Source organism: Drosophila miranda (assembly GCF_003369915.1).
Source record: "Drosophila miranda strain MSH22 chromosome Y unlocalized genomic scaffold, D.miranda_PacBio2.1 Contig_Y3_pilon, whole genome shotgun sequence".
NCBI classification, from domain to species: Eukaryota; Metazoa; Arthropoda; class Insecta; order Diptera; family Drosophilidae; genus Drosophila; species Drosophila miranda.
Window position 1 is genome coordinate 2,729,549 of NW_022881625.1, and position 13,578 is coordinate 2,743,126.

A 13,578-nucleotide genomic window follows, 5' to 3' on the forward strand; every position below is an offset into this window, starting at 1 on the left:
CCCCACTTCACTTTCTTGACTCACACCACACCACACACACACACACACACTTGAATTTGAAAGGAATTTTCACTCAACTTTTCTTCTTTCTTCTTCTTCTCGTCCGGAGCTTCACACACAGCAGCTGATCGCGCCGCCAGACAGTTGATCGCGTAGAGTTGCCACACGGACGGTGTTGCCAGACAGCCCCGATCGACCGAGGTCTGCCAGAGTGTTGGAGAGAGCTGGAGTTGCGCGCCAATGGAGGGAGATTTTAATTTCGAAATTCAAATTCTAAAGTAAACAATAGGAATGGAGGAGGATGAAAAGCTCGCCTTCAGGAAGGGTAGCATGCTCGCCCGATCGCCGGCTCCCGAGCTATCTCCATCTCCAGCAGCAGCGGCGCAGAGTCGGGACCTTGACTCTAGGGAGACCCCAAGAGGGTTCGGGACCCAGCCAGCCCGGGAAGTTCCCAGAGGCAAACGCCGCCCAAGAAGAGCAAGGCCCACCAGGTGGCTAACTGCCTTGAGAACCTCTCGGAGCTGGGAAAAATCCTTGATGAGGTTCAGACCAGGATGATGGACAAAAATACGCGCCACATCAACATGGCCACCAGAGCACTGTTCGTGCGCATGAAGGAGCTGCATTCGAACATCATCGAATCGAGCCAAGAGGCTGCAGCGGGTAGAAGCGCGGTGCAGGAAGGCTCCGACGCCCAAGGCCTGTGCCCGAAATGCTCACAGAGCACGCGCAACGCAGACAAGGAGCAGCAGACAACGACCGTCTGGAGGAAAGATGCCGCAGCGCAAACCGAACCGTGGCGTAAACTTAGCCAGCCATCCGTGGCCGAAGGTCCAATGGTGGAGCCGAGAACCCCACCTACGCGCCCAAGGCAGCGAAAAGGAGCGTCTGTGCGCGCAATGACGGAAGACTCGAAGGTGGTCATATTGGAGATACGGGACATCGACTCCCTCGCGACGGAGCAGGAGATCTGTGCCGCTCTAACTCGCCAATTCAACATTGACGAATGTCGAGTAAGAGTCCGCAGTCTGCGCCGCGGTTACGCGGAGGCTCAGCTGGCGGTGGTCAGCTTGCCCTTCTCCCTGGGCCAAGCGGTCCTGAAAGGCGGCAAGGTGAGGATCGGCTGGACCATATGTAGGATCCGGGAAAGAGATGGACTCCCAAGGTGCTACCGATGTCTGGAACCCGGGCATATCGCACGGAACTGCAAGAGTACAGTGGACAGGAGCGGCTGCTGCATCAAATGCGGGGAGAAAGGGCACAAAGTTGCCGAATGCAAAAAAGAGCCTGCGTGCTTCATCTGCTCAGCAGCTGGAAAGAAGGAGGTCACGCACCAGGCAGGCACTAAAAACTGCCCAGCCACGCGAAGCGGGGTCGGCAAAACCAGGACGACATGCAGTTGATTCAACTCAACCTGAATCACTGCAGGGCCGCACAGGATCTCCTGACGCAGACGGTGCGCGAGCTTGGCTCTGAGGTGGCACTCCTCAGCGAGCCACATAAGGTGGGCAGTAGCAGCGATTGGGCCACGGACCTTACTGGCAAAGCGGCCCTGTGGCTCTGTGGCGTCGACGCGCCACAATTGCGCGACACCAAGTCGGCGGACGGGCCTACATACGTAGGCGGCATATGGTTCTACAGCTGGAGCTTCTACTGGAACGACTGGAATGGGGGTCCTCCCGTACAAACGCCAGAGGCCGCACGGTGTTGGAGGCTTTTGCCTCTCTGGACGTCGTCCTTCTGAACGAAGGGTCCCAACAAACTTTCAGCAGGGCAGGTGTAGGGTCGATCATCGATCTCACCTATGCCAGCAGCACGCTGGCCCGGCACGCCCGATGGAGGATCAGCGACGTATATACTGCCAGCGACCACGAGGCCATACTATGCACCCTGGGCACCCTTGCCCGATCGAGAGGTACCCCGTTCCGGCATGGGAAGGCGTACCGGCAGGACACGCTGAGGGCCCAAGCCTTCGCAAGCGCCCTTGAGAGCTACTCTGCAAACGATGCAGACGGAGCCAACGATATGGCGACCAAATTGGCGGACGCAGTTGAAGGCGCCTGCGACCAGAGCATGCTACCGAGAGGGACGTTCCGTAAGCACAAGGATCCAGTTTTCTGGTGGAGCGAAGCGATTGCGGTTCTCCGTAGAACCTGCCACCGGGCCAGAAGGCTGCTCCAGCGAGCCAGAGGCACACCGCGCTTGGCCTGATGCAGCGAGACCTACAAAGCGGCGAGGAAGGATCTGAAGACCGCCATAAGGAACAGCAAGAGAGAATGCTTCCTTAAGCTGTGTGATGCCGCCGAAGAGGACCCCTGGGGAGGCGCGTACAGGATGGTGGTGAAGAGGCTGAACGCGGGCAGTAAAGCTCCAACACATCCAGAGGCACTGGAGGGTATAGTCAGGGCACTGTTTCCTCGAGGACGGCAGATCCCTAGCTCCCTGCGGTTCGAGCATAGCCCGAGCGACATCTGAGAGTTTACGGAAGCCGAGGTGTTGCAGGCAGGCAGAAACCTGATACCTATGAAGGCTCCGGGTCCGGATGCGATCCCCAACAGCGCGTTGAAGCTGGCACTTCTTCTACTCCCGAGGGAAGTTGCGGGCCTTTTCAACAAATGCCTCCAGGAGGGGACGTTCCCCGAGAGGTGGAAAGGCAACGGCTGCTACTATTAACCAGCCGGGCAAGCCGCCAGGGGTGGCCTCTTCCTACAGGCCCATCTGCCTTCTGGACTCCATGGGAAAAGTCTTCGAAAGGGTGATCGGTGCGAGGCTGAGCGCAGCCATCGAAGCAGCAGGCGGTCTCTCCCAGAACCAATACGGGTTCAGGAAAGGGAGGTCGACGCTGGACGCCATCTTGAGGGTCGTACAAACGGCGGAGGAAGCTGGGACTAGGTGGAGAGGCGGAACCAAGTCCTATTGTCTGGTGGTGACACTGGACATAAGAAACGCCTTCAACTCGGCCGACTGGACTTGGACGCTGGAGGCACTGAAGTCCTTCAACATCCCGGGCTACCTACTGAATATAGCGCGCAGCTATTTCAGCAATAGGGTGCTGACAATGGACACATGTCAGGGCTCTAGGGCATACGAAGTCTCAGCCGGAGTCCCGCAGGGCTCCGTTTTGGGACCTCTGCTCTGGAACGCCATGTACGACGGGGTCCTACGGCTCCCGATGCCAGCCAACACTAACCTGGTGGGTTTCGCTGACGACGTCGCAATAGTGGCGGTAGCGAAGGAACTTGCCGCAGTGGAGGAGCTTGCCAACGTCGCCATACAAGCCGTCGAGGCGTGTCTAGCCGCCGCGGGGCTGGAGCTGGCGGCCCAAAAAACGGAGGCGGTCCTGATATCCAGCCGTAAAGTGGTCGATACCGCCAGAGTCCAGGTTGGTGGGACCGCGATCGAATCGCAGAGGTCCATCAAGTACCTTGGAGTCCTCATCGACACGCGGCTGTCCTTCAAAGAGCATCTGGAATACGTCCACACGAAGGCCGGTGGGACCGCGGATGCCGGATCCAGGATGCTGCTAAACACCAGAGGGCCAAAGCGGGCAACGAGGAAACTGCTGACGAGCGTCGACGTCGCAGATGCTCTACGCCGCACCGGTGTGGGCAGAAGCCGCGAAGGTGAGGAGCTACATGCGAGGTGTGGAGGCAACGTACAGACTGTGCGCCATTAGGATCGCGTGCTCGTTCCGGACCATCTCAGACGAAGCCGCGTTAGTCATTGCCGGGCAAGTTCCGCTCAGGGAGCTGATAAGGGAGAGGAAGGAGATCCATCCAGCCGAGGTACGCTCCAAAGCAGAAATTAAGGACGCCGCCAGAAGGACCAGCATAGACAGATGGCAGACTCGATGGGACCACTCACCCAAAGGCCGATCGACCCACACCCTCATCCGAAGCATAGCATGCTGGGTTGAAAGGAAGCACGGCCAGGTGGATTTCTACCTTACCCAGGCACTGAGCGGACATGGCTGCTTCCGCGGCTACCTCAAGCGCTTCGGCCACGAGACAGAGGACTGGTGCCCCGAGTGTGGCACAGGCATAGAGGAGGACGCTCGCCACGTCCTCTTCGACCGCCACAGGTTTGACCTCGAGCGTCAGACATTGGAGACATCAGCAGGGTCTAGGGTCAGCACCGAGACTCTGGTGCCGCTGATGCTGGCAGACCCGAAGGTGTGGGAAGCGGCCGCGGAGTTCGCCTCTAGCGTGATGCGAACGCTTAGGTCCTTGGAGAGAAGGCGGAAGGAGCAGACGGAGTAGGTGCCCACGCCACTGCGAAGCAATGCTTTGCGGCAGTACCGCAGTCCCCGGGGCCCCTAGTCCCAGCATACTCTTGTCCGTTAAATTAAGTTAAATATAAATTGTACAGTAGATATTATAGATAAAATAAATAAGTATATTAAATTAAAAAAAAAAAAACTTGACACACTATTATTCATTTCGCGCCGCTCTGACGCGAAATGCTTTGACGAGTCCCCCTCCCCCCTCTTGACAATTCGTACTTTTGGAGCCTTTTGCCCCGATCGTGGAGTGGTCTCGAGTCTGGGTCTCTGTCCAAATGAAAAGTCGTGTCGTGAACGTTGTGGTGTCGAGACGTGTCTGAGGTTTAGTCCCTCCGTCAAAGTGCCGAATATTTTGTCTTTACCTTTTCCCTTTCCCGCTGCGTAGCCACTGCAAATTGATTTGTTCCTTTTGGCTACAAAAATGATCCGATCTGATCCAGATTCAGCAATCTGATAGATATGGTAATTATCTATGATTCTGCGTTTTTAGTTTTCTCGAATCTGCAATATTGTGGATGCAACAGATTTTCGTCCTTTGTGGGGGCGGAAGGGGGTGGGGCGAAATTCTGAGATATACGTTTTATAGTGAGATCTAACAGAAGTGCGGATACCAAATTTGGTTACTCTAGCCTTAATAGTCTCTGAGATTTGTGGATGCCCCAGATTTTCGTCCATTGCGTATACTTTATGGGGTCGGAAACGATTCCTTCTGGACGTTACACACATCCACTTTTACCACAAATCTAATATACCCCAATACTTATTTTGAGTATCGGGTATAAAAACTCTACTCGCGTCGGTCGAAAAATGTATTACCAAATCCAACCAAAGCCAATCCAGCGCAGCTATGCCCCGCGGATCCACTGCCACAAGAGGACGACGACGACGAGGACCACACGGCGTCACAGCCAGGGATCGCCCCAAATCAGCCATTTCCACTGCCAGCTCCGACAGCGCAGCCAGCCACCGGCACCGTGGCAAACGCAGCGATACTGAGACGTCAATCCACCTGGTTGGAGGCACTTCCGGGTATACTTACCGGGTATGTGAGGACCACAAATGCCGACACCACCATCACGGCCACTCCGGCCACAAGCCCCATCCCCGACCTGCCCTGCCCCAACAGCTGGGCGGCCATTCCCAATCTCACCAGCCAGGAGCAGTTCCAGATCGGCGACTGGGTGGAGGCGGTCCATAACCAGGAACGCCAGCAGCAGCAGCAGCAGACCATCAGCAGCAGCAGCGGTAGTCGCCGGCTTGAGGCATTGGCGGCGTCGGCAGCGGCAGCGGCGTCAGCCAAAGCACCGCAATGTCAAGCCAAGCCAAGCCAAGCGGTACCAAGCGCGCCAATAATTCCGCTTCCCACACTCCAACACACACAGACACGTATCGAGGCACCGTATGCCGATGCATCGTGTGGAGAGAGCCGGAAACAGCAAGGAGCGAGAGAAGGCGCAAAGAGAGAGCGGGTAACGACCTCGTACCAGCAACAGTACGAGAGGGCACTCGAGCAGCCTCTGCACGAACAGCAGCCAACAAAAGATTCGTGTTCGAGTGCCCGTTCGGGAGCGAGTTCGAACTCGAACCACAGCCATGGCACAAACCCCGCTCGATCGGCCACAGCAGCGGTTCCAAATGCAATGCACACAGCCAATACCACAACCACAACCACAAATACAATGATGACATACATCAGCACACAAACAGCGACATCAAACACAAAAACGACAACTACAATTACGTCGGCAGCCAGACGATGCAGCAATGTTAACAGGCGGACCCCCCCCCCCCCCCCCCCCACCACTAACACCGCCAGAGGAACAACAGCAGCAGCAAACACATCAACAACAACAACATCAGCCAACGGCAACAAACACAGCCAATACCGATGATATCCCATCCACCTCTGCTGCAGCGGCCCGTTCGCCACTGAAGCGCGTCCGCGCCGAGGTGGATGATGATGACGATGATGACAGTGATGTTATGGTTGTTGAGTTTGATGACGATGACGACGACAATTGTAGCATATTGGATATTACCAAACCTTCACGGAAGGCTGAGCAGGTAATGGTTCGTCTCCGTGCTTGTTCCGGCTTCCGTCTCATCGGCAAGAAATGGGGGGTTTTTTTATTTCCCAGAACGGACGGGACACAGCTCTACTCCAACAATCATAATACTGACACAGTAACGTTCATTAAAATTTCACGTGTACATACCTCCAGCTTTTATGTTAGGCAAATAGATAATAATAATAAATAAATATGCAAAAGGGAATGTAAAAACTGTGCGCCGCGATCGTTATGTCAGGTCAGTTATTCAAGTGCATTAGCGAAAGCAACCGCAAGTAGAAAGCATAAAAGAACGTCAGTGCGACCAGCCTCGCATCTTCCCTTTTGTGCCTTGTTCTTAAGAGGGCTGGTTCTTATGCGCGGCGTAAGCGCTTATGGTTGCCAGCAGGGCATAAGGGAGAGCGCACAGCCTCTCTTAAGCGACGAAGCCCCTGACTACGTAAAGTTTTTTTTTGCTCATAACAAACAAACTCCAATATTTTATCTTTATGTTTTGGGATCACTTACGGCCTTCCTTTGATTTGTTTTAATAAATGCGTTGAAACAGCGATGAAAGCGCTTCCATGGACTGCGGCAACGTTCCTAAAACGAAAGCTGGAGAAATACTTTTACAAAAAAAAAACTCACGCTCTCCTCTGCCGTTTAACCGTTGTTCACTTTCGCCCTGTCACACATTCCACTTGCTATTTCTTCCGAACAGAATGTAAAAACACAACCAAAAGAAATTTACTAAGCTAATTACACTAACGACACTATAGCATAAAAATAGGAATCAGCGGTTACACTGATCGATGCCGCCGGCTTCACATCTGGGCACTCCTCGGCACTTCGTATGGGGAAACGAAAATAGGTCGAGACCCAGATCTATATTTCGGGTAGAAATTGGCTGACCGTTTACATAGCTTTAATAATTTCCGCAGAATTGGACGGCCTCCAATATATCGCGGGTCCGTGACACATAAGTGAAAAATTAATTTCCTACAATAAAAAAAAAGCCACGAGTGTATGTGGTGTATATTAGCGACGCTGAAATACATACCAATTGAGATTGGCATTTACCACACTTTTACTTTATAAACGCACAATATTTCTTTCTTTTTGCTGTATTCAGCTGTTAAGATCTTTTCCCGGTTTTTATTCCTCTTTTTTTTCTTTATACTTGGACTGGACAAAAATAGCACGTCTGTCTTCGCCAACAGTTTTTCTTCCAAGAGACCGAGGCTAGATCTGCACAGTCTGAGACCCCCCAGTACAGCGTTAAACTTGAGAATCCTCCATTTTCGAATTGACGCCGTAATTATTTTACAAGTTTAAACTCAAAAAACAGAAAAAAAACCCGCTCTCCTTCGTTTACCTTTTAACTTGAATTGAGGCGGCAAAGTTGTGTAACATAGGGAGACCAATATCCCTTCTTGGTACTTTTCCAAATGTTCCCTTTTGTGGATCCCAGTATTTATACCTTTTTTTTATACGTTACTCTTTCAAACCACTTCACAATTTGGATGCCAATCATGCATCGGCCAAGCGACGACTCCGGGAAAGTATCCAACAGCCAAGCAAATCCCATGTCCCCCAAATTCAAAACCATCCCCATCACCAACAATCAAACCAGCAACAACATCAGCGGACAATTACACAAAATGCCCCTGCCCCCGCCCCTGCCCCTGCCCCTGCCACTGCCAATGCTCCACTAGCTCTACCTCACTCACCTGCAAATGCAACTAGTAGTTGCGGCACAGGAACCCACAGCAGCAGCGGCGGCGGCGTTGGGCTGCTCCACCTGCCCTCCCTGAGTATGCCCAATGCCAGACAAATTCGGATGCTGCAGCGACAGCACCAACCAACGACAATTATTCCCCCCACCCCCCCATCATTCTGCCAGCTGTCCCCGACATTATGCCCATTCTGGACAAGCTGCAGAATGACCCGAGGGTGGGCAACAGTAGCTATCACACCAAGCTCATCAGCCGCAATGGTGTCCGTATCCAGGCCCGCGACATGGCTACCAGGGATGCCACCATGGCAATCCTGGGCGATGGCGGCGGCAACGAGGCGATGACTGGCCACTACACACACCAGCACAAGAGTGACCGTGGGCTACGGATCGTCGTGCGAGATCTCCACCACTCCACAAGCACCCAACTAATAACAAATCAGATGGCCGAACTGGGCTATTCAGTTAAATTTATTAGAGCCATCAAAGCGAGATCCGATGGACAGCCACTCGACCAGTTCGAGTTGGAGATAGCCCCCACGCCGGATGAAAGCCACCACGATGTCCTCCAATTAACCCAGATGGACAACCAGTTGGTGATCGTTGAGAGGCAGGCCAAGCCGGTGGACCCAGCCCAGTGCCACAGATGTCAGGCTTTTGGGCACACCCGCACCTACTGCAGGCGTTCATTCGTCTGTATGAAGTGTGCGGGTGCCCACGCGTCCACGGCATGTGTCAAGCCAAGGGCAGACGCATCTAAATGCGCCAATTGCCAGGGCGCCCACATCAGCGCCTACAAGAGATGTCCGGCATTCAAGGCAGCATGGGGCCGCCTTCTGTCGCACCGAGTGGCCATGCAGGAGTTGCGTCGCAAGCGCAGCTCGCTTCTGCAGCCATTGCCAGAGCAGCAGCCCCCAGCAAAAACAACACCAGCACATCCAGGGCGCCGACAGCAGCAGCAACAGCCAGCTCAAACGCCAGCCAATCTCTGGCGCGGACAGCAGCAGTAGGCAGCATGGACGCCACTCAATGTCTCCTCTCCGGGGCGACGAAGAGGACAACAACATCAGCAGAAGCAGAAGCAGCAGCAGCCAATACAGACAAAAAACAGACGCCTGCTGCCTCTGGCCCACGCACTGGGCGACGACGTCCAGAGCAGCCATTGAGCCGTTCCCAGGCACAACAGCAGCAGCTACAGCAGCTGCAACAGCAGCCGCAGCGCGAACAACAACTGCGACAGCAGCAGCAGCAGCTTGCCAACATCCGCTCCCGGCAGAAGATGCAGCCGAAACGCCAATCTTTCGAGGGATCCTGCAGCCAGGCACTGTTGGAGAATACGCAGAGGATGACGCGATTGGAAAAGAGGCTGGAAGTGATGATGTCACTACTCACCTCGCTCATCCAATCCCAGGCAGTGACGGCAACTCCAGCAGTTCCAGAAACATCGGAAAATCCACCAACAATGGCAGCAGCAACAGTGGTTGCCCCAGCTCCAGCAGCCAGGCGGTCAAAGAAACCACCACGATCACAGCCACCACAAAAAACGTTAGGGCCAACGCCAGCCGCCATTCCAGAGACGGATCCTGAAATGGATGAAGAAAATGATGACGATGAGATGTGGACAGATGACGACTCCATGGATGACATTAAGGCCTACGCCCGCAACATGAGGTACCATCTTGACAACCAGATATCCTGGAACGCTGTGTACTAATTGGACACATCTCTGCCACTGCATTGGATTAAATGACTCGCATATCACTCGCATGCCACAACAAAAATGAACAACGGACGCTGCCGCCATCAAAGCCATTAAATAAAACATAAACGAATAAAAATGCTGCCATACACACTTGCAAAATCATACGGCCGGACAAATTCAAATCGAATGCAGTGCGTTGGTGATTGCTAGAATAGCCAAAAACAGACACACACACACAAACACCCATTACACTTTTTTTTTTTTCATGGATGCGCCATGAGGAGTGGAAATCTTCATGAGATACCAATGACCCGTGCCATTGGCATGCACGATTCCTTGCTCTAGTCAAGTCATACGTACTAAACCACCCCACACACATACACACCTCTTCCCCCCGCGGGATCACCGTTAGGTATTGCTTCGCGGGAGGGGGGCCTATTCTAGGCCGCGGTTAGGAATTGCGTTATGTGGTAGTCCGCGTTGCCTCTGCTTCTTCCGATCCACTCCTTCGCGCTACTGATCAGTTTATGCGTCCACCTCCCTTTGACGCTCTGATTCCACCGTTCCTGCCATGTTTCGATGGAGGCCTGTCGCGCTGTATTGCGGATGGCCGCCGTGCCGCCTATGGTTCCCTGCGCCGTACTCGTTTCGTACACTATTTTCATCTCCCTGGCCAGTATGTCCACGGGTATCATACCCGCTAGGACTAGTGCTGCGTCCTCGGACACAGTCCTGTAAGCCGAGATGACCCTCAGCGCGGCTAGCCTGTATGGAGCAGCTAACTTCCTTCGCAGGCCTTGGTTGTTTATGACCGCTGCCGCCCAGATTGGCGCTGCGTAGAGAAGGATGGAGGACACTACGCTTGCCATCAGTCTTCGGCATCCAGTCTTTGGTCTACCAACATTTGGAAGCATGCGGTAGAGAGCTCCTTGCATCCTCGCTGCCTTCTGGCTAGCATACTCCACATGCGAGCGGAAGGTTAGGCGGTTGTCCAACATCACTCCCAAATACTTGGAGTCTTGCGATTTTATCAGGTCTGCTCCTACTCGCACTGTGGCGTACTCCGTCTTCTTCCTGCTCGTGATGAGGACTGCTTCCGTCTTGTGGCCAGCCAGATCCAGACCGGCTTCCCACATCCATCCAGAAATTAGATCAATAGCTGTATTGGCTACCAATTCGACTTTCTGGACCTCCTTAGCTACAACGACTAGGGCCAGGTCGTCAGCGAAACCGATTAGCTGGCAACCTGGGGGTAGCTGCAGTCTGAGCACGCTGTCGTACATGAGGTTCCACAGGAGCGGCCCCAAGACTGATCCTTGCGGGACTCCTGCCGTAACCTCGTACGCTATCTCTCCTTGGTCCGTCTCGTAGCTCAGCACCCTGTCCGAGAAGTAACTGGAGATCATCCTCAGAAGGTATACCGGTACCCCGATTCGGTACAACGCCGTCTCGATCCTTGACCAGTTGGCCGAGTTGAAAGCGTTTCGGATGTCCAGCGTCACGATGGCACAGTACTCCTTGGTGCCCCACCTCCATCTTGTTCCTTCTATGGCCTTCGCTGCGATGCTAACTACCGCCATGATGGCGTCCACGGTCGAGCGGGATTTCCGGAATCCATATTGCGCCTCTGAGAGTGCTTCTGTTTCCTCCACGAACTCTAGAAGCCTGTTGTACAGCACTCTTTCAAGCAGCTTGCCCACCGTGTCCAACAGGCAGATTGGTCTGTACGCCGATGGATCGTTGCCTTTGGGCAGCAGAATTAGACGCTGCCTCTTCCATCGTTTTGGGAATGTTCCCTCCCTGAGGCAACTGTTGAAAGTCTCCGCAAAGGGTTCCGGTCGGGTGGCCACCGCGAGCTTTAGGGCCTTGTTGGGTATTCCATCCGGCCCTGGTGCCTTCCGGTCGCCAACTCTCCTGGTTGCTTCTATGACCTCCAGTGTAGATACTGGCTCGTATGGTGGTTCCTCCTGGTCCAGGTTAGCTTCTTCCTTCTGCGGGTGCCTGGGGAACAGCGCTGTCACAATCCTATGCAGCAGTTGCGGGCACGTCGGGGTAGGAGTGCTTATTCCTCTGATCCTTTTGGTGACTACTTTATAAGCAGTACCCCAGGGGTCTACCTCCGCTTCGTCGCATATGTGGCGGAAGCAGTCGCTCTCACTCTTCTTGATGGCCACCTTCAGCCCGTGTTTTGCCGTGCGAAATTCCTCTTGCCTGGTTTCAAAGGCGTAGCGGCCTCTCGCTCTTTCGGCACGCCGTCGCGCTCGGAGACAAGCCCTTCTAAGCTCGCCTATTTCCTGCGTCCACCAGTAGCAAGGTCTTCCTCGTCTTCCTCGGCTTCCTCCTTGGCATGGACTGATCGCATGCGTCGGCTATCCTCTGCGTCAGTTCCCGTGCCGCTTCCTCCGCTGAGATACCAGCTAGGTTCCACTCGTGTTGCCTGAAGGAGTCCGAGAAGGCTGCGACGTCCAGTAGACTATCCTTCCACTTTGGCCCCGTTGTTTTTGGCTTCCTGGGGACTCTGTTGCGCTGTCCGAGCTCAAAGTGTATCGCCTGGTGGTTGCTAAATGTGAATTCGACACCCACTCTCCAGGTGGAATGTCTACATAGCGAACTGCTCAGAAAGGTCAGATCTATTATTGAGGATCTTCCCGCCCTGCAGAAGGTCATCTTTTTCCCGTCGTTTGCCAGTCCGACGTCGAGAGACGAGAACTGCTCCAGTAGGCAGTACCCTCTTGCGTTGGTCTCTTTGCTGCCCCATTCGACGGCCCACGATGACAAAGGGTGTCCTCACACGAGTGTCTTCCGCAATGTGTTCCAACATAGTTTTGAAACGCGACAGGTCCCAACTCGGCGGTGCGTAACAACTGTAGAAAGTTACACCCTTGAGTCTAGCTCTTACAAAGCCCTCCATTGACGAATCCACATCGAGCGGCGGGGTCTCGACGCCCCAGATCGCGGCCTTCCTGCACTTACTTTGTGCCCAACCGCTGCCTGGCACCGGTTTGTATGGTTCGCATACGATGACCACGTCCGGTTTCCTCTCCCTGGCGTCTTGGCTCAGTAGTGCCTGTGCCACCTCGCAGTGGTTAAGGTTCAGCTGCATGCACCTCATCCTATCCTCTTTGCAAGTGCCTGTCTAAAGAGGGGGCACCTGCCGCTTCCTGCGATATGCCTCCAATCTTCCTTCTTTCCCTTGCAGAACATGCACTGGGGGTCCTTGTCGCAGTCTTTTGCAAGGTGGTCCTCCTTCCCGCATCTCCGGCACAGCTTAGAACGATCTACATCGCTTCTACACTGTCTGGCCATGTGGCCGAACCCCATGCAGCGGAAGCATTTGGTGACGCTGACCCTTTCCCTAAGTCTGCCTCTTACCCAGCCGACCTTCAGTCCTCCTATTTTGAGTGCCCTGCGGGCGTCCTCTGTCGGAAGTCGGACAGTTGCAATCTGCGTCTGTCCGTACCCTCTCCTTATTGATATGTCGTCCAGTGCCACGTTTGCCAACTGGACCTGGGACATGAGGGCGTCCCTTATCTCCTCCTTGGTGGTCACCTCGTCCAAGTCGCTGCATTCAACGATGACTCGCTGTTGGAGGGCGCGGACCTCTGCTGCGTCCCCTAGCGACTCGCCGACCAGACTCTGGAAGGACGAGGTTTCCTCTCCTGATTTGCTGAGCTGGAGCAGGAGTTCCCCCTTTTGGGTGCGGTGGATTCTTGCCACCGCCTCTCCTAGCCCTTGTAGCTTCTCGTCTCCTTTTACCTTTCGCAGAATCTCTGCGTAGCTGCTCGGGTCTTTCGCCGCTATGATGATGGCA

At 54.3% G+C, this 13,578-nt stretch overlaps 1 long non-coding RNA gene across 1 annotated transcript; it reads right to left on the minus strand.

Moving 5' to 3' along the window:
* Positions 1 to 6,651: 6,651 nt before the first annotated feature.
* On the minus strand, positions 6,652 to 7,316 carry LOC117194506. The gene is made up of 3 exons (XR_004474855.1): positions 7,243 to 7,316; positions 6,859 to 6,945; positions 6,652 to 6,786 (listed from the first exon to the last, which is right to left on the minus strand). It is a non-coding gene; the product is annotated as an uncharacterized LOC117194506 (long non-coding RNA).
* Positions 7,317 to 13,578: the final 6,262 nt, after the last annotated feature.